Genomic DNA, 20,145 nt, shown 5'->3' with positions numbered 1-20,145 from the left:
ACTTTTAGGAACAGGAAACTCAATACCTGACAACCCATTTAATTGCTAGACTATGCTAAATCATAGAAAAATTTTATTTCTCTAGATCAAAACAAACAAAAACTTCCAGGGAAATCCTATTTTTCTTCTGGAGGTACATGGAGGACAACCCTTCAAAGAGTTAAGGACAGCTTCTCCTCCTCCAGTTTTATTATCTTCATGTAAACATGAGTTCATAGATTCATGAGATTTGGGAATAGAGGGGAACTTCATCTAGTCCAAACTTCAATTTCCAGGCCTTAAGAAGGAAGGAGGTTTATATAAAGTTACACAGATAAAGGGGCAGAGCCAGAATTTAAACTTAGTCCTTTATCTTCAATTTCACTACTTTGTTCTTATATCAATGGGTCCTATGAGGAAAATGCAAATATATATATATATATCATTTTATAATTTTTTTTTATCTCTAGATGTTGTTTTTCAGTCATATCCAACTTTTCTTGATCTTATTTGGGGCAAAGATACTAAACTGGTTTGCCATTTCTTTCTCTGGTTCATCTTACAGATGAGGAAACTGAGGGAAACAGGATTTAAGTGACTTGCCTGGAGTCACACAGATAATACATATCTGAGGCCGTGATTCCAAGCCAAGTGCTATCCATGTGCCACCAAGCTGCCCCACTAGATATTAGAAAGCTAAGTGTCTTTAATGGTTTCAGGAATACAAAGATTGGGAAATTTAGTGGGGAAGGGAAAAGAAAGTTACCTCTCCATTTTGTAATGTGATTTTTAAAAGTGAAAAAAGGGGCAACCTGAACTGTGTCCTAGATTTTATGAGAGCAAATTTAAAAGTAGTCAGAAAAAAAGAGGCAGGGTTCTTTTGCCTAAATTCTTTTAAGCCTTTCTCATATGACATGGTTTTAAATCATTCCATTTTACTGTTTAACTCAGAACAGAAGTCCAGATATGGTCTGACCAGTGATCCATAGAATGGGGCTGTCATCTCCTTGCCTGAAATGCACTTTCTCTTTACCTCTTGCCTTTTCCTTTGTTAAGGGTACAGCTTGGCTACAATTTTCTACATTTCCAGATTTCCCTATTTGTTCCAAACTACCTTGTACTTAAACACCATATCTATGTGTGTATGTATATATATATATATACACACACACATATATATGTGTGTGTGTGTGTATGTATGCACATAAGAAAATTTACATTTGTATTTTATATTTTATGTACATTTGTCTCTCCCATTAGAATGGGAATTGTTTCATTCTTTGCACTTGTAAGGTCACTGCTTAATACACAGTGGGTGCTTAATGCATGTTGATTGATTGCTTTTGTTCTGCATATGCCAGTTCCATCAGTGCAGCTTGCATTAATATTTTTGTCAATCACATTTAGGTATCAATATTAAATCATCGTTTTGCTTCCAAACAACTAGAAACCCCCAGAAAGCTATAGTCATGCCTTGTTCCCTGCTGATGTTGTGGTGAAACTGGGAAGCACAAGAGAAACCTCTCTTTGTTTTTGTTCTGAAAATAGATTCCAGCTATGTAGGAGAGAGTGAAGAAAGAGACAGAGATAGAAAGAGAGAGCAGAAAGAGAAAGAAAGAGAGAATGAGAGTAAGAGTGTGAATGAGAGAGGGAGAAGAGAGAAAAAGAGAGAGAAGAGAGAAAAAGAGGGAGAAGAGAGAGAGAAGAGAGAGAAAGAAAAAGAGATGAGAAAGAGATGAGACAGATGAGAGACACAGAAGAGAAAAGAGACAGAGGGGGGAGAGAGAGAGAGAGAGAGAGAGAGAGAGAGAGAGAGAGAGAAGAGAGAGAGAGAGAGATTACAGAGAAAGATGAGAGAAGAGAAAAGAGAGACAGAGATGGAAAAAGTAGAGAGAGAGAGTGAGATTAAGAAAGAGAATGAGAGAGAGGGAGAAGAGAGAGAAAGAAAGAGGCGAAAAGGATAAGAGAGACAGAGAAAGTGAAAGCGAGAGAGAGGAGAGAGGGGGAGAAGAGAGATGAGAGAGTGAGAGAGAAAAGAGTAAGAAAGAGAAAAGAGAGAAAAAGAAATGAGAGATGATACAGATGAGAGAGACAGAAGAGACAGAGAGAGAGATGAAAATGATGAGAGACAAAGTGAGAGAGAGAGAGAGAAGAGAGAAAAAGAGAGAGATGAGAGTGAGAGAGAGAAGAGAAAGAAAAACAGAGAAAAAGAAATGAGAGAGATGAAACAGATGAGAGAGGCAGAAGAGAGAGAGAGAGAGAGAGAGAGAGAGAGAGAGAGAAAGAAAGAAAGAAGAGAGAGAAGAGAGAAAAAGAGAGAGATAAGAGAGACACACACACAGAGATGAGATAGATGAGAGAGAGAATAGAGAGAGACACAGAGAGAGAGAGGGGGGGGAAGCTTGGTGAAAAGAGGGTCCACCAGGAAAGCAGTGCTCCCTGAAGTGCACAGTCCAGTAAGGCAAGTCCTCTTTTTCCTTCAGTCCAGCCAGAGCTGCCTCTCAAGTGAGAACAGATTAGCCATTTAGACCAAATGGTGAAGGAGCCAGGCGCGGCACGGCCACGGTGACCCCAGCAGCACTATATTAAGACCCGCAGGCTGTCAGCCAGAGAGGGAGTGCCCAAGGACAACTCAGATGCATGTTAGCCCTCCATTCCATGTTCCTTTTCCCTGGGGGTCAGTCCTTGCTGGGAGGGAGGGAAAAGGAGGAGCAGAAGGCCATATAAGCCTCCTGCTAACATGCCTTTCCTTACTCCCCGTCAAGGCAGGTGTTTTCCATTACAACCAGTGAAGTTTAAGGACCTTTCTCCCTTTTAATTAAGAGAGATCTGGAGTTCCCATTGTGCCTCAGACTTTTTCAGCTGTGAATAGAATTGTGTTAAATACTGAATATTTTGAAAATTGGTGGTTCCTAGGATTTTTTTTTTAGCATTAACTATACAATGCCCTATATTTGGAGCTTATTTCCCTAAAGGGAGCTACAAGTCTGCACTTCTGTGGGGTGTCGGTGAAAGGGACAGTGTAAAAGAAAGAAAACTAGATTAGGAATCTCAGACCCATTACTTAACTTCTGGGCAACCAAAGGTACCAGTGAACCGATGACAAATGAACAAATCTCTTAATCTTTCTGAGTCTCATTTTCTTCATCTGTAAATTGGAAAGATTCTAGAAAATTGTATTAGATCTTGTCTAAATCCTCTTCCTATTCTAGATCCTAGAGATTGAGGAAAGCTGCGTACTGAGGGCAGACAGTTACAACGATCCCACCTGGAGGCAGCTGAGAGCCCAGGCACCTCGGGGGTCCGGGCCAACTACACTTGAAAATGATCGGGCAGGCACCTAAGGACCTCATCATCCAGAAGCTCTCTCCACAGGTCTGTAATAGTGCTGAAATGTCACTCCGTTCCTACCCTGAGATGGCAAACACTTATAGCTAGTATAACTGACAATGGTCTTGTTTCCCAACTGAAGTATTAACCCTTGAAAGGCAAGGATCGTTTTATAATTCTGGGCAGCCTTCAAAATTCCAAGCAAAGTTCTGGATGTGTAATGGTTTACTTGATTCAAAACTGGGCTTAATTCGAAACTAGGGCAAGATGGCGAAGGCTTTCTCTTGGGCACTAAGATTTAGGAGGGGCTAACTCTCTTTGCATTCTAGAAACTAGGACCCACTAAGTGTAATACTTCTTTATCAAGAATCATTAAATTTATGAAACTATTATGTGGCTGCACTCCCAAGTGAGCTTTTCCTCTTCCTTCCAAAAGAACTTCCCAGGATTTCTCCCTGTACCTACTGACTACCAAGATTATCTTTAAAAGGTTGATTTGACAAGCATAATTTTGCCACAATCAAAATTAAGGCTCTGGGAGCATTATTTAATTGATGATGAGTGTGAATTAGTTGGCATACAATTGTTTTTAAATAAAATCTTGTTTTTTTTGATTGCCTTTATCTCATCTTCTTTCCCTTTACCAGAAGTCATTCAAAATAATTAAACATCTTTTTAAAGAAAAGAGAAAGAAAAATCAGCAAAATTGATCAATATTTGCAAAAAGGTTTGAAAATCCATGTAATATTTCATCCCCATGGATGTCTTGCCTCACTTACTTCTACCAAAAAAAACCAAAACGTTCTTCTCATATCTTCTTTGAAGCCACACTTATTCTTTCTGCAACATTTTTAATGGTTTATGGGAGTTGTTCTTTACATTTAAGTTGTATTTGTGATATATATGTGTGTGTGTATATGTATGTAAATATATATATGTGTATATATATATATATATATAGGCTCTGCTTACTTCAATTTGCTTTAGTTCATGTAAGACTTTCTATAATTCTGTATATTCATCGTAGTTATTTCTTACAACATAATATTCCTATTACATTTATATACCACAATTGACTAATTCCCCTATTAATGGACATTTACTTCATTGTTTCAATAAACTTTACTACCATAGAAAAAAATGCTGCTATAAATATTTTTAAGTATATAGGAAGTTTCTCATATAAAGACCTCCTTGGGGCATATGACCAACAGTGGAATCTCTGAGTCAAAGGATATGAATATTTTTATCACTCTGTTTCTTTAATTCCAAATTGCTCTCCAGAGTGGAGGATTCACAGTTCTACAACAATGCAGTCATGTACCTATCAATGTAACCCCTCCAGTCATTGACTATTCTTATCTTTTCTCAGTGTTGCCAATTTTTGTATGTATAATGGAACCTCAGTACTATTATGAAATTGCAATTCTTTTATTTTTAGTGTCTTAAAGCATTCTTTCATATGGTTACTAGTTTACAATTCTTTTGTTGGAAAGTTTTTCATATCTTTTGACCAATCATCTAATTGCATATAATCTTAAGGTTATGGAATGTTTTAACTGGAAATGACATTGGGGGTTGTCTACTCTAGAGATTCTTAACTTAGGGGTCTGTGAATTTGATTTTTAAATAAATAAGGAAAGAGAGAAATAGGGAGAAGGAAGGAGAGGGCAAGGATGATGAGAATGAAGAGAATGTGAAGGAGAAGGAGGAAGAAAAAGAGGAGGAGAAAAAGGAGGAAAAGAAGGACAAGATGATGATAATGAAGATGATAATGAATTTGATGATGATGAGAGGACAGGAGAAGAGGGGAAGGGAAAAGAGAGAAGAGACAGAGACAGAATCATGAAGAGACAGAGAAAAAGAAAGAGATAGAGAGATTTGTAGCTCAATTCATTATAATCCTATATATTTTATTTTATGTTTAAAAACAATTACTCTGAGGAAGTTCCCATAGACTTCATTGGACTGACAAAAGGACAAAAGGACCTACAACCACAAAAAAGAACCATAATCTAATCCAGCTTCCCTTAGTTTTAGATATAAAGAAGCTAAGGAAGATTACAGTCCCAAACTCAAGTCACAAGACTGAGATGATGTTCATTTAGATAGAGATTAACAGGTGAGTCACCAAGCCAGACCTTTTGGAATTGAGACAAAACAAATACATTTTCATGAGTGTGGAATAGGAAGGATAGACACCAAGTAAAAAGTCCTGGGAGCTCAGGCCCAGTAAGAGGCAGTATAGTACAGTGGAAGGAGCTCTGAATTTGGAGTCAGAGGAAGGATTGGGATTCTAATCTTGACTCTATAATTTCCAGGCTTGTACCAGTAATGAAAGTTCTCTGGGTTTCTATTTTTTCACACATAAAATGAAATGGTCTCTAAAATTCGTTCCAGCTCTCTGATCCTTTGAGGAAGAAAACCCTCAAAAAGGAAGGGGAGCCAGGCCTTCACCTTAAATAACTACAAATTTTAACTTATTCAAAATTTGACATAAAGCATTTTCTAGGTCTAAGTTAAGTCACTGCTGGCTATCCTTCACCTGCTTAAAGGAGAACATGGAATATTGTGAGCTTTCAGTCCTAGAGTGTGCTAAAGCCAGCATTAATTCTTGAGCTAGTTGTTAAATTTTTCAGTATGAACATTTACATCTAAGAAATAGACAACTGCCACAAATCAGAACTTCATGGTTTTTTTTTATTGTTATTGTTTTGTTGATTGTCTAAACTTAAGAAAGTGATAGAGAAAATATGAATACTGTGGTTTAAATCCCAAAGTATCATTAGTATGCAGTGGAGAGGAAAGGGAAGAGAATTTGTTGTTAAACATTTTCCTTGCTAAGGTCCCCTCTGTATTTAGAGGTAATGCAGCAGTAGACAGAGAGAGACCCGTCCTTTTTTTTTTTTCCATCCTCTGCTCCATACTCAGGAAATGCCTTTTTATTTTCTGGCAACAGTGAAAGAGAGAGGATCCTCCCAATCTCACTCCCAAAGCTAAATTCATGTTTAGTTCCAAGAAGGCAGCTGCTCACCCCTAACCAGCCACCCAAATGTGGCAGCAGCTGAGAGCCATACACAAAAATATGTTCCAGGGGAGACTTGGGGACATCTCCCTGCACTGGAAGCATACACAGCTCCTATACTTCTGATGCAGAGTGGGATTGGAGCAGCTGCATGGAGAGGTATTTGACTCCACCCACAGGAAAAGTAGGATTTTAATTCTCACCAACCCCTCCTCAAAGGCTATGGAGTCATTCCCCCACAAAGTTTAACAGGAGAACAAGTAATATTTATTAACTGTTGAGACAGAATTTTCCAATACATAAGTTCCAAGTATGAACTAAAGGTATTTTAAGAAGATGCCTTTGCATTCTGAGACCACAAGAGTACTATCTAATATAAGGGTCCTTAACTTGAAATTCCCAGACCCTCCCTGAATAGATTTCAAGGGCCCTTGGACTTGGATAACTTGATTTCAGGTTTGCAAGACATGTTTTGCATGTTTAATAATTTGATCCTTCCAAAAATTCTTGTGATATTGATTCTATCATTATTTCTAATTACAGATAAGGAAATTGAGACAAAGAGAAGTGTGCCAAAAATTATTTGCTGAAGGTCATAGAGTTAATAAGTATCTGAGACTGTATTCAACCTCAGATTTCCTACATCCACATTCTGCACTACCTAGCTATCTGAAGAGGGAAAAGTTATATCTTATTTCTATAACTAGTTTCATTTGTAATTCTGTATATTTATTTTATGCAGTTAAAAACATTATTCTGAGAAGAGGTCCACAGGATTCAATAGACTGTCAAAGGGATCCAAGAAATATATATTTAAAAAAAGAAGAACTTTTTACCTCTTGGAATAAAACTATAGATTCAATATCCAAAGTCAGTGGTATCAAATTAAAATAGAAACGGGATTCCTACTGGCCTATATTGACTTAGAAAGTCACAAGTGGAGTATGAGCAGCAATTCTCCCAACTTTCCTCCTTGAACTTTCTCAACCTTCCCCCTAAACAACTTTAAAATAATGCTTCAAATCAAATTTTGGCATGACACAGATAACAAAAGGTCACAATGAGATACTAAAATAATTTAGGAGGTAGGCAAGAAGAGTTCATGAGACAGGGTGAAGGTCTGTTTGGAGCCTACAAATGCAGAGGCTAAACCAGTTCTGGGTCTTAGAAGAAGCAGCACCAGCACCTTAAGGTGCTCTTATCCCAGAGAGGTGTTCTGGGTCACAGTTTCAGTATAGAAAAAGTGCCTGTGTTTAATCGTAAGCCCTGGCTATAGTTCCAGTTTAGAGAAGATTATTAATGCTTGTGGCTGCAGGGGATCAGGAATGCTTCTAGGCAAAGAGCAGAGCACAGATCAGGAAAATAGTGATCATATCTCCCAGGTCACATCAACTGAGAAACCCCCAAAACTTAAAGATCCTCAGAACCAGCCCTGAAAACAGAAGCATGAAAAAACCTGAAGGTTGGGACAATGCCTTCACACCTTCTGGTCAACAAAGTTCAGTTTTAACTTAGTTTAAAATCAAGAAAGAAGCTGGAAAAAAGAGTAAACAGAAAAACAAGAACTTGACCATAAAAAGCTATTGCAATGATAGGGAAGTTCAAGATATAAACTCAGAAGAAAACAATAACTACAAAAAAAGAAAACGGCTACCAACAAAGCCTCAAAAATGCTAATTGAACCCCAAACTAGCAAGAATTCCTAGAAGAATTAAAGAGATGAATGGTAGAGGAAAAAATAAGAAAAAAAATGAGAGTGATGCAAGAAAATTATGGGGGAAAAGAATTTAACAACTTGGTAAATGAGGCTCAAAAAAGTACTGAAGAAAATAAGACCTCAAAAATTAGAATCGACCCAATGGAAAAAGGGATCAAAAAGCTCAGTGAAGAAAATAATTCCTTACAAATTAGAATTGGTCCTCTGGGAGCTAATGACTACACGAGACAGCAAGAAACAATAAAACAAAGGCAAAAGAAATTTAAAAATAGAAAAATATATATGAAATGTCTCATTAGAATTAAGCAGAAAATAGATCAAAGAAAGATAATTTAAAATAATTGAACTAATTGAAAGCTATGATCAAAAAAGAAACTAGATATCATATTTCAAGAAATTATACAAGAAAACTTTCCTAATGTATTAAGTCTAGAAGGTAAAATAGAAATTTAAAGAATCCACTGATTACTTCCTGAAAGAGATCCCAAAATGAAAATTACCAGGAATATTTTACCCATATTCTAGAGTTCCCATATCAAGGAGAAAATATTTCAAGCAGTCAGAAAAAAGAAATTTAGATATGGTAAAACCACTGTTAGGAACAGACAAGATTTAACAGTTTCCACATTAATAAAATTGAGGTCTCAGAATATGAATATTCTGAAATACAACTGAATATAATCATTCAAAGTTGAAAGTGGGAGTTAGGGAATGGATAGTTAATGGAAAAAAAGGAGTTTCAAGCATTGCTGATAAAAAAAAAATCAAGAGCTGAATAGGAAATTTCATGTATAAACACAAGGCTCAAGAGAAGCATAAAAGGTAAATATGAAAGAGTAATCATAAGAGACTTAAAGTTAAACTGTTTGTATTCCTGATAGGAAGATGATACATGAAATTCCTGAGAATTTTATAATTTTTAGGACAGTTAGGAAAAGTCTAAGTCGAAAAAAGCATGAATGTAAATTGATTATGTGGGAAGTTATGAGAAAGAGATGCTCTGGGAAAAGGGAAAAGCAGAATAGGTAAATTTTCTCATATAAAAGAAGTATGCAAAGAAGAGCTTTTACAATAGAGGGGGAAAGGAAGGGGTAGGGCAGTTCTTCAACCTCTCATAAGAATTGATTCAGTGGGAAGGATACACATATATACATATACACTCAATTGTGTAAAGAAATCTATTTGACTTAGGAGGAAAATAGGAGGGAAAGGAGCTGAGATATGGATAATAAGGTGATAAAAGAAAGAAAAGTAAGGGAGGCAATGGTCAGAAGCAAAACAGATTATTGAGGAGGGATAAGATAAAAAGAGAAAAAACAGAAGAAAATAAAATGGAGAGAAATACATTATAATTATTACTGTGAATGTGAATGGGATAAGCTTACCATAAAATGGAAGTGGATAGCAGAATGGAATATAAACTTGAATCTAACAAAATGCTGTTTATGAAAAAACAAACGAAACAGAAAGTCGGACAAAATGTTAAAGAATTAGAGCACAATCTATTATGCTTCATTTGATAGAGGTAGTAATCATGATTTCAGACAAAGCAAAAGCAGACCAAATTAAAAGAGATAATCAGAGAAACTACTATGGTAACCTGCTAAAAGGTACAATAAACAATGAAGTAACACCAAAAACATTTATCCAAGTTTCTCTAATAAAGGCTTCATTTTTCAAATATATAAAGAACTGAGTCAAATTAATAAAAATAAGAGCCAACCACTCAACAAATGGTAAAAAAAATATGAACAGGCAACTTTCAGATAAAGAAATCAAACCTATTGATAGTCATGTGGAAAAATACTATCAATCATTATTGATTGGAGAAATGAAAATTAAAACAACGCTGGAGCATACCTTCCATTTATCAAAAATGACAAATGCTGGAGAAATTGAGGAAAATAGAAGAACTAAAAAATTGTTGATGGAGGTACCACTCAAGAATAATTTGCATCAATGCTTAAAGAACCATTAAACTATAGATAACCTTTGATCCCTCAAGACCATGACTATTTATGTATCCCAAAGAGATCAAAGAAAAATGAAAAAAAAAAACTTTAGGTAAAAATATTTATTGCCACTCTTTTGTGGTGCAAAGAATTGGAGGCTGAGGAGATGTTTACCAATTGGAAAATAGCTTAAAACGTTGTAGTATATGATTGTGATAAAGTATTATTATGCTATAAGAAATGACAAGAGAAGTTTCAGAAAAAAGTGGAAAGACCTATATGAAGTGATGGAAAGTACAATGAGAAGGGCCAAGATATCACTGGTCATAGTAACAGAAATTGTACAATAATCAAACGTAAAATTGATCAATACATTGGTCCAAGACATTTTCAAAAACCTCATGGTGAAAAAAAATGCTATTTATTTCCAAAGAAATAACTGATAATCTCTGAGATCAAATTGAAGTATCACTTTCTTATTTTATTTTATATGGATAACATGGAAATATGGTTTGCATGATTTCAAATTATAATTGGTTTCATGTTGCTTGCTTTTTTAGTGGTTAGGAGAGGAGTGAGAAAGAGAAAGAGGAGAAAGAGAAAGGAGGAAAGAGAAAGAATGAGAAATGCTAAAAATTAAATTAAAAGTTTTGTTTTAAAATATCAAAAAGAAAACCACAAATTAGTTTTATCTATGTTGTACTGTATTTTTATTTGTTTTTGTTAAACATTTCCCAATTACATTTGTGGTACTGCAGAGTTTCTAGTTTAACACTTCTGACCTAAGTGACATCCAAATAACAGTTTTCAAAGGAATTTTGACATTCCCACCAAAGAGCTGCTGTATATATGTATGTTGATCCCAGCTGTCTTTAAGTCTACAGTTTTAAAAAGATAAAAAAGACTAGATCACTTTCACTTTTGGGGGTGAAAGTAATATGGTACAGTGGAAAGAACATTAGTTCTAGTCAGCTAACCTGGATTCAAATTTTGCCTTTGATAATTTGTGACTTTTGTCAGGTTATTTAATTTTCTTTTTCTCAATTTTTTTAAATTTCTCAATTAATTTTCTTTTGTCTCAATTATCTCATTTGTAAAATGAGGGGGTGAGGTTATACAAAAATTTTAGTGTCGGAATCCCTGCAGTCCCTAACACTCCCAAGTGTGTCCTAAACCAGATTAAAATGTAATTGGAAAATGTTTAACAAAGAAAACAAAGAAACAAATTAAACATGGATAATATTAATTGTAGTTTTCTAAGCCAATTTCTAAGATTAAGTCCTTGCAAGCTTGCAAGGATCGGTTTCTCTTTGAGTGTGATTCCTTTGCACAGAAGATTGGTCTTTGAGCCCTTCAAGTTTTGGGCCTATGAACTTTGGAGCTGGAAAGGATGATGAGTTGAAATATGCTATCATGCTTGAGCTCATTCCCCAATACAACTACCCTTTTCATGCTTTCCATTTCATTCAAACTGTCCTTCTAAGAGTGTTCCAAATCATTATTGATCAGAGAAATGCAAATTAAGACAACTCTGAGATACCACTACACACCTGTCAGATTGGCTAAGATGACAGGAAAAAATAATGATGAATGTTGGAGGGGATGCGGGAAAACTGGGACACTATTGCATTGTTGGTGGAGTTGTGAACGAATCCAACCATTCTGGAGAGCAATCTGGAATTATGCCCAAAAAATTATCAAATTGTGCATACCCTTTGATCCAGCAGTATTTCTATTGGGCTTATATCCCAAAGAAATACTAAAGAAGGGAAAGGGACCTGTATGTGCCAAAATGTTTGTAGCAGCCCTGTTTGTAGTGGCTAGAAACTGGAAAATGAATGGATGCCCATCAATTGGAGAATGGCTGGGTAAATTGTGGTATATGAATGTTATGGAATATTATTGTTCTGTAAGAAATGACTAGCAGGATGAATACAGAGAGGACTGGCGAGACTTACATGAACTGATGCTAAGTGAAATGAGCAGAACCAGGAGATCATTATACACTTCGACAACGATATTGTATGAGGACATATTTTGATGGAAGTGGATTTCTTTGACAAAGAGACCTGAGTTTCAATTGATAAATGATGGACAAAAGCAGCTACACCCAAAGAAAGAACACTGGGAAACGAATGTGAACTACCTGCATTTTTGTTTTTCTTCCCAGGTTATTTATACCTTCTGAATCCAATTCTCCCTATGCAACAAGAGAACTGTTCGGTTCTGCAAACATATATTGTATCTAGGATATACTGCAACATATCCAACATATAAAGGACTGCTTGCCATCTAGGGAAGGGGGTGGAGGCAGGGAGGGAAAAAAAATTTGGAACAGAAACGAGTGTCAATATAAAGTAATTATTAAATAAAAATTAAAAAAAAAAAAAAAACAAAAAAAAAACAAACTGTCCTTCTATCTTAACTCTGCTATTCTACATAACATCTCTAGTTTCTTTGCCTCCCCAAATCTAAATGTACTCTTTTCTCGCTTCTACATTATGGAATCCACAACTTCCTTCAAAGCCAGCTCAGTGACCAGCTTCCACACCTAAGCTTTTTTCCTGATCTCTCTCCCACCATTATTATCGCCCTTCTTCACCTCCACCTCCATCTTGAAATCTCTTTTAATATTTTGTGTATTTACTTATCTGTGTTAATCATATTCTATCTTCCCAGTAGACTGTAAGTTTCTTGAGAGGAGGGGCTGTTTTGTTTGTATTTTCCATGTCCCTAAGAGATGTACCCAGCACATCCTAAATGCTGAGTAATTTTATTCATTGAATCATTGAATTGAGATCATTGAAAAATCAGGTTAACTTTTCTTCACCATTAGACCAAACAAGTAGTGTAAAACACTTTCTATTTTGTAATTTCAGTGGATTAAATGCCTCCATTTTTTTCTCAGATGTCCATTCAGTTAAACATTTACAAATCTACTGTGGATCAGAAATGATACAAATATGATTATGGTCTGAAGATAAGACAAAATTCCCTACTCCTGAGAGATAAATAATCTCCATGGAGAAGGGGAGCATAACATGTGCAAAATTAAATCCATACAAAATATATTCAAAAAAATTTAAAGGGAAGCACTAACATCTCAGGGCAGCTAGATATAGAGCTCCAAGCCTGGATTCAGGAGGACCTGAATTCAAATATGGCCTCAGACACTTACTTAGCTGTTATGACCTCGAGCAAATCACTTAGCCCTGTTTGCCTCAGTTTCCTCACCTGTAAATTGAGTTAGAGACAAAGATGGCAAATCACTCCAGTGTCTCTGCCAAGAAAATCCCAAATGAGGTCATGAAGAGTTGGACAAGATTGGAAATGACAACAACTAGCAATTCAGTGGCCTCTTGGGTCCCTTATGCCTCTAAAATCTCATATCCTGTGAACTGAGCGAGGAAAGGCTTCACATGGGAGGTAGTACTTGAGTGATACTTGAAGGAAGATAATCCTAAGAATCAGAGGAAAGATCGGGGTGCAGTCTATGAAAAGTATAGGGGTTATGGACCATTACCTCTGGAGAACAAGCCACTTTGGCCAAAACGTAAGTGTTTGAGGGTGAATCATGAGAAATCATTTTGAATATCTCTTACTAAATCCTATTTCAAGAAATTCTACAGAGCACTTTTATAAAAAGCATAGAGAAAATGTAAGTAGTAGAAGAAATGGTTGTGAAAGATTTCAGAGGCAGAGTTGCTAGGTCCACAGTTACAGTAACAGAAGCATTTGGTTTAAAATACTCATAAAACAGTAATGTTCATTTCCTATATTGTACTGTATTTCCTAATTACTGTCCCAAAGGACTATACAGGGAGAGGGAGAGAGCAAACACAAACCTCCCAGCATTCATTTGTATGTTTAGATAAAGTGTGATTAAAAAGCAAGCCCGGCACATTTCCCCCGAAACTCCTCTTACTTCAATGGACATTTCTGATGTGCACTGAATGGAGTCGCTTAGAAAAATTATTAGTTCAGCTTGAAAGTAATTGCCACTTATTTTGTTTATAATGCAGGCTCTTCTGGTGACATCAGATTAGACTTAACTGCATCCTGTTTTGATGCTAACTAATATTTGCCCTAATACTGAGCATAAATAAGTAGGAATTTCTCCTGAGACAAAGCAGATATTACATCTTTAATGGAACCTAATAGGCAAAGGCAAGTCAATTGCCCTGCTATGGGATTATAATTATGTGAGCTGTTCTCCCCCCCACCCCTTTTACATTTAACGAACAGGGGAAAGCACTTGAAGCCATTAGGCTTTCTCCAGGAACACCGAGTAAAAATAAAACCGCTCTTGTGAGAACTCCATCGTCATTAATTCCGGAAGGTGACGGCGTGAACACTCCCTCAAATGCATCTCTTTTTCCCCGAGCTTCCCAGTGAGTGTCTGATTCCACAGGCTTCTGCAGGAGGGCAGCCTCAGTAGGGGCTGTGTGTCACGGAAGACCTCAGAGCCTCAGGGAGGGCTGGAGGACACCAGCCCTTGTGCTCTGACCTAGTTGAGCCCCGATCGTTGAATCTGCATTTCCCGGTCCTTCTGTGCTTTGTGTCCGTAAGAGACGGCGTGTTACAGTGGGGAAGATCGTTGAATTTTGGATCAGGAGACCTGGCCTCAAAACCTGCTTCCTTTTCTTAATAGCTATGTGAACAAAGGAAAGTTATTTAAACTCTCTGGCTTTCCGTTGCTTCATGGAAGTTGCCTTGGACAAACTGAAACCTAGGGAAAACCTTAAATAAAAAGGCCACGGATCTCGCTCGGCATCTGAGGCCATTGCCAGTCATCCTGACTTGTGTCTTATCAGAGAGGCTGGTGACTTTGCATAGCTCTGTCTCATTTAATCTAATTCACTTACAAATCAAGACATCACTCCCTGATATCATTGATTCTCCTTAAGAACAAAGGAGAAACAGCAAGCAACCAGGAGGCTGACCTAAATCACCTCTATAACAATGATCCTGTAACACAATGTACACATAGGTTCAATTATCATTGTATCTTTTACTTTGAGCACAAGACAATCAAACACTCAAAGAAGTTGTCTTTTTTTGAGCTTGCCTTTCTCTCTCTCTCTTTCCTTGTCAAAAACTTAATTGTACTTTTTTTGATCATCATACCCCCTCTGCAGAAACCAGCTCTTATGTGACTCCTGGGATCATCTAATGTCAATGAGGTTAATTCAAAGGGAGAGGAAACACAAAGAGAAGCAAGAGACCCCTAGTAGAACCTCTCAATTACTAGTAGAGACCACATGCCACATGACAAATGGAGCCCTTAGAGAGCCCAGACCCACCATTATGTTGAGGAAGGGAAAGAGATTTCTTTCTTCCACTTACCTCCACTTCTGAATGTATTTATATCTTTACTTCTTAACAGTTTTCACCAAGAGACTCAGCCAGAATCTGACTCCTCTTCCAACCTGTATCATCACCATTTCTGGAGGACTCAACCAGCAATCATAAATGGCTAGAAACAGGCAGAAAAGATCTCTATATGCTCAGATTTCCATTCAGTCCCCAGCAGGACAAGCAGAAATTATCTGTGCATTAGCTGATGGGGGAGTTCATGTATTTAAATAGAAATGCCTAAGGAAGACATCATCCTCACCCTCATCATCCTCATCCTCTCCATAGCACTTTAAGGTCTGTAAAGTGTATTTAAAATATTTTATCTTATCTTCACAACAACCCTAAGAGGCAGATGCTATTATTAGCCCCACTTTACAGATGAAGAAACTGAGACAGGAGAAATTAAGTGATTAAGTGTCTGAAGCTAGGATTGAACTGAATTTTTTCTGACTTAAGGTCCAGTGTAATATCCACAGCAGCACTTAGCTGCCACTAGGGGGTGCTACACTCTCTTAGGAATATAAAGCATTATCCTTAGGGAGAGATCAATGATTCATCCTACCCAGACTTTTGTCTCTGACAATGACCCTGTGAACAGCGATGGGTAGATGGGTAAACTCTCCTGCTTTAAGTGCATATTGTCTGCCTACTCTCTATATAAAGCATATGGAGTTTTTATGGGATGGAATGGATGCAAATAACACAGTATAGGTTGCAATTTGCATCATTGGAGAGGGTCCAGGAAATTGAAGTTCCATTGGAGAATATGAATAAAGTACTTTTGATAGTGTTAGCCAATGGTAATAGGATTCTCAAAGGCCATTAATTCCTTCTCCTCTGGGGAGCGAACGGGCAAAAGGATACTTGAGTCATCCAAAAAAAAAAAAATCTGAGGAGCTGGGATCTTCAATCTTCAATGATCACTTCCTGATTTTGGAAACCATATGTTATTTCTGTTCTGCAAGCGAGCCAAGAGCCAGAGGCATCTCGGGTCTGCAACACTTACGATTTGTGCAGGCGTGAGCAAATTATTTCACCTCTCTGAATGTTCTGATCTGTCTGTAAAATGGGGATGATAATATCTTCACTACTTACCTGCCAAGGTTATTTCAAAGATCAGATGAGATAATGTCTGCAAAATGCTTCATAAACCATCAATGTTAGAATAATAATGGCTCACATTTAGAGAAATTGTTGAAGTTTGTCAAGTATTTTTCTCACAATGGTCCTATGTAATAAGTCATGTTATAGATATCTATTGTCATCATTATTATTTTTATTGTCATTATTATCATCCATTACACAGAATAATAAAATGCAATGGAAAATTCCAAAGAACTGTGAGCTTTGGAGCAAGAATAACAAGAAGTCTTTTTTTAGGAGCATTGACAAGATACAGAAAGAATTTCTAGAAAAGGATGTTTCTACACTGAGACTTTGTCACTAGTAAAACTAAGTTCAAATATAAATTTAGAATAATAGATGAGGAAGCCAAGTTTCACTGATGGGTATATTTGGGAGCTATAGACAACGCCTGAATGAAACCAAGATGAAAAAAAAAATGTGCCAGCCAAACTAATATGAAGCAAGATATTGACTAAGTACTCTGGGCTCAAGGAACTCATTTTTTCTTATGATTTTATATATTTTGTTCTGTTTTAACCTTCATTTCTAAGGAAACCTACCTAAGACCTTTGATATTAGACATAGCAAGGATCTTATAACGAATTCTTGAGCCATGTATAACAACTCGTGAAAACTGTCTACTATAGTGCATTGGCAAAGAGAATGCTTACCCCATTGAGATCATCAGATTTTGAAATCTTAGTTCCAAATAAAAGTTCATTTCTAAAACACTAATATTATTTTTACACAACAAAGAAGGAAAGAATTTTTTATATTCTGTCAGCAAAGAACTAAGAGCAACAAAAAATCTGTCCCTACCATTTATCTTATGGTGGGTAATCAGTCATTGTAGCTTGGAATCCCAGGAAAAGCTGCTGAAATGAGGTAGGTAAAGGGGGAAGGAACAGGGCCAACCAGACTATTCAGCCTATTTGAAAACATGTAGAGTACATATATTTGTGTTTTGGAAAGATTACTCTGACAGTGTTATGTGAAATGAGCTGTAGAAAGAAGGGGCAGAGGAAATTTGTTGACTATCAAGGATAGAGTTAAGGCTGATACCAGGATTTCAATCTTGGAGAGTGGGGAAAGGATGCTATCATGCATGCAAATAGCAAAGTCCAAAGAAGGGGCTGCTCTGAGGAGAAAGATAATGTGTCTGAATTTAGACATGTTGAGTTTAAGGTGACAATAGGATATGCATGTGGAGATGTCAATCAGGCAGTTGGAAATAGAGTATTTAAGTTCACAAGAGAAGCCAAGACTGTACAGAGGTGTTAATTGAAACTCTGAGATTGGATATGCCTGCTGAAGGAAGGAGTGGTGAGTGAGAAGGTCAGAGGATAAAGCATTGGGATGCTTGCATTTTGAGGGCAAGAAAAGATTAGAACCCATAAAAGAGATGGAAGAGTATCCATTAGACCCTAGATACAAATGAGAAAATGAATGTCCTTCCATTTTTTTGTAAAGAGAAAAGAGTCTTTCTTAATCATCTCCAACTCTTTGTGATCTCATTTGGGGTTTTCTTAGCAAAGATACTAATGTGGGGGCAGCCAGATGGCACAGTGGATAGAGTATTAGCCCTGAAGTCAAGAGAACTTGAGTTCCAATCTAGCTTCAGACATTTAACACTTACTAGCTGTGTGAACCTTGGCAGTGATGAAAAAAGATCCTACTGTGGTTTGCTATTTATTTCTTCAGCTCATTTTACAGATGAGGGTTAAGTGACTTGCCCAGAGTCCCACAGCTAGTAAGTGTCTGAAGGTCTGAGGCCACTTTTGAAGATTACCTGTAGAGATCATTGGACAGGCTATCAGACTTAATTGATGTGTTGTTGTTTTTCTGAATTAATTTCTTCCCTCTTCCTTTTTAATTCTTTCAATCACTGGGTATGGGAAGGAAAATATTCATAAATTAAGGTGTTATAAACCCCTTTAAAAAGTCAATGAAAAATTAAAATTAAAAGAGAAAGTGTTTAGAGAAATGGGCAGAGAGAAAGTGTTGTTACTTACGTAAGGCAAGAAAAAAAATTTCTAGAAATGAGTCAACAGTGCTAAATCCCACAGAAAAGCAGATGAAGATAAGAAAATATCACTGGATTTGATAGTTATAAAATCAAAGAACCTTAAAGCTAAAAAGGCCACAATAGTCATATGTTTCAAGCCTCACCCCTTTAAGAAGCCTCACTGCTTCATATCTAGGAGATAGTCATTCCAGGCTCTACTCAAAAGCTCATCACCTCCAGATGTTCTTTTGGTCAGTTCTACCTGTGAGAAAATTTTTTCCTGATATTAAGTCTGATTTTGTCTCTTAGCAACTACTACTCATTTATACTGGATCTGCTCTCTAGAGCCAAATGGAACAAATCTAATCCTTCCTTATAATAGTCCTACAAATTTGTGAATGAAGAGGTCATCGATGACCTTCAAAAGACACATAATAAAATAGTCAAGAAAGAAGTCATATCAAAAAAATTACAGAGTGAGTGGGTGGAGGGAAATGGAGGAAGAAAGAATACTTTGTTGATAACTGGAAGGAGGTAAATTAGCTCAAGAGCTTGCTAGGTCTCTTTCTTTAGCTTCTCTTGTTGATGAAAGTACCAGACAGTTGGTTCAAGGGAAATGCTGATGAAACATGATTAAACAATTCTCTGATTTTAATAAAGGGTTTGACTTGTCCATAAAATTTCTTTAAAAAAAACTTGCCATGTATTCTGATGGAAGTGGATCTCTTCGATAAAGAGAGCCTTAATTGATCAAAGATGGACAGAAGCAGCTATACCCAGAGAAAGAACACTGGGAAATGAATATAAACTGCTTGAATTTTTGTTTTTCTTCCCGGGTTATTTATACCTTCTGAATTCAATTCTCCCTGTGCAACAAGAAAACTGTTCGGTTCTGCACACATATATTATATCTAGAATATACTGCAACCCATTCAACATGTAAAGGACTTCTTGCCATCTGGGGGAAGGGGTGGAGGGAGGGAGGGGAAAAATCGGAACAGAAGTGAATGCAAGGGATAACGCTGTAAAAAATTACCCTGGCATGTGTTCTATCAATAAAAAGTTATTAATAAAAAAATAAAAAATAAAAAAATAAAATAAAATAAACTTGCCAAGCTATCATGAGTCAAAAGGACAGAATCCATTAATAAATAAAAGTTTTAAAGAACCATGCACAGGATAGGTAGAACCCAAACTCAGCAAAATACTAATATTGGCATTAAGATGGCCTAGAAATGAGAATATCTTCACTCTAACTCACGTTCAGATACTAATTAACAGAAGCACAAATTCCCATTTGGACAGTAGTCTGAGAGACCATCTAGTCTAACTTGTAAGTTTAAAGTTATTTTCTCTTCCACAAATCAAACAAAAAATAAATAAACCCACGACCTAGAATTTCTTGCATCTCAGACAACTTTGAGAAACCACTCTTGGCCTGTCATAGTCATAGTATCTTGGAGTTGGAAGAGACTTGAGAGGCTATCTAGTCTAAATCATGGTGACCTCAACAATATGGCATCCATATTGTATCCAGTACAATATTTTCTTTGTATACAGTATTTTCTTGTAGATTTGAAGGGGAAAATGACATTATAGCACAACACAGCCCAATTCCCCCTGTAAGAAGTTCTGAAAGGTGTTTTTGCCTTCC

The 20,145-nt window shown here is 36.7% G+C and overlaps 2 long non-coding RNA genes across 3 annotated transcripts in view; one reads left to right on the top strand and one right to left on the bottom strand.

Annotated features, from left to right (window-relative positions):
- LOC127551808 (uncharacterized) overlaps window positions 1–20,145 on the bottom strand; it is a 127,050-nt gene that overhangs the window by 41,584 nt on the left and 65,321 nt on the right. The window lies entirely within an intron of this gene.
- On the top strand, window positions 2,680–12,822 carry LOC127551813 (uncharacterized). Its single transcript, XR_007951179.1, has 3 exons — window positions 2,680–3,064; window positions 3,192–3,354; window positions 12,174–12,822. It is a non-coding gene; the product is annotated as an uncharacterized LOC127551813 (long non-coding RNA).

The sequence above is a fragment of the Antechinus flavipes genome, chromosome 2, assembly GCF_016432865.1.
Source record: "Antechinus flavipes isolate AdamAnt ecotype Samford, QLD, Australia chromosome 2, AdamAnt_v2, whole genome shotgun sequence".
NCBI classification, from domain to species: Eukaryota; Metazoa; Chordata; class Mammalia; order Dasyuromorphia; family Dasyuridae; genus Antechinus; species Antechinus flavipes.
This window is presented reverse-complemented; position numbering and strand designations above follow the sequence as displayed.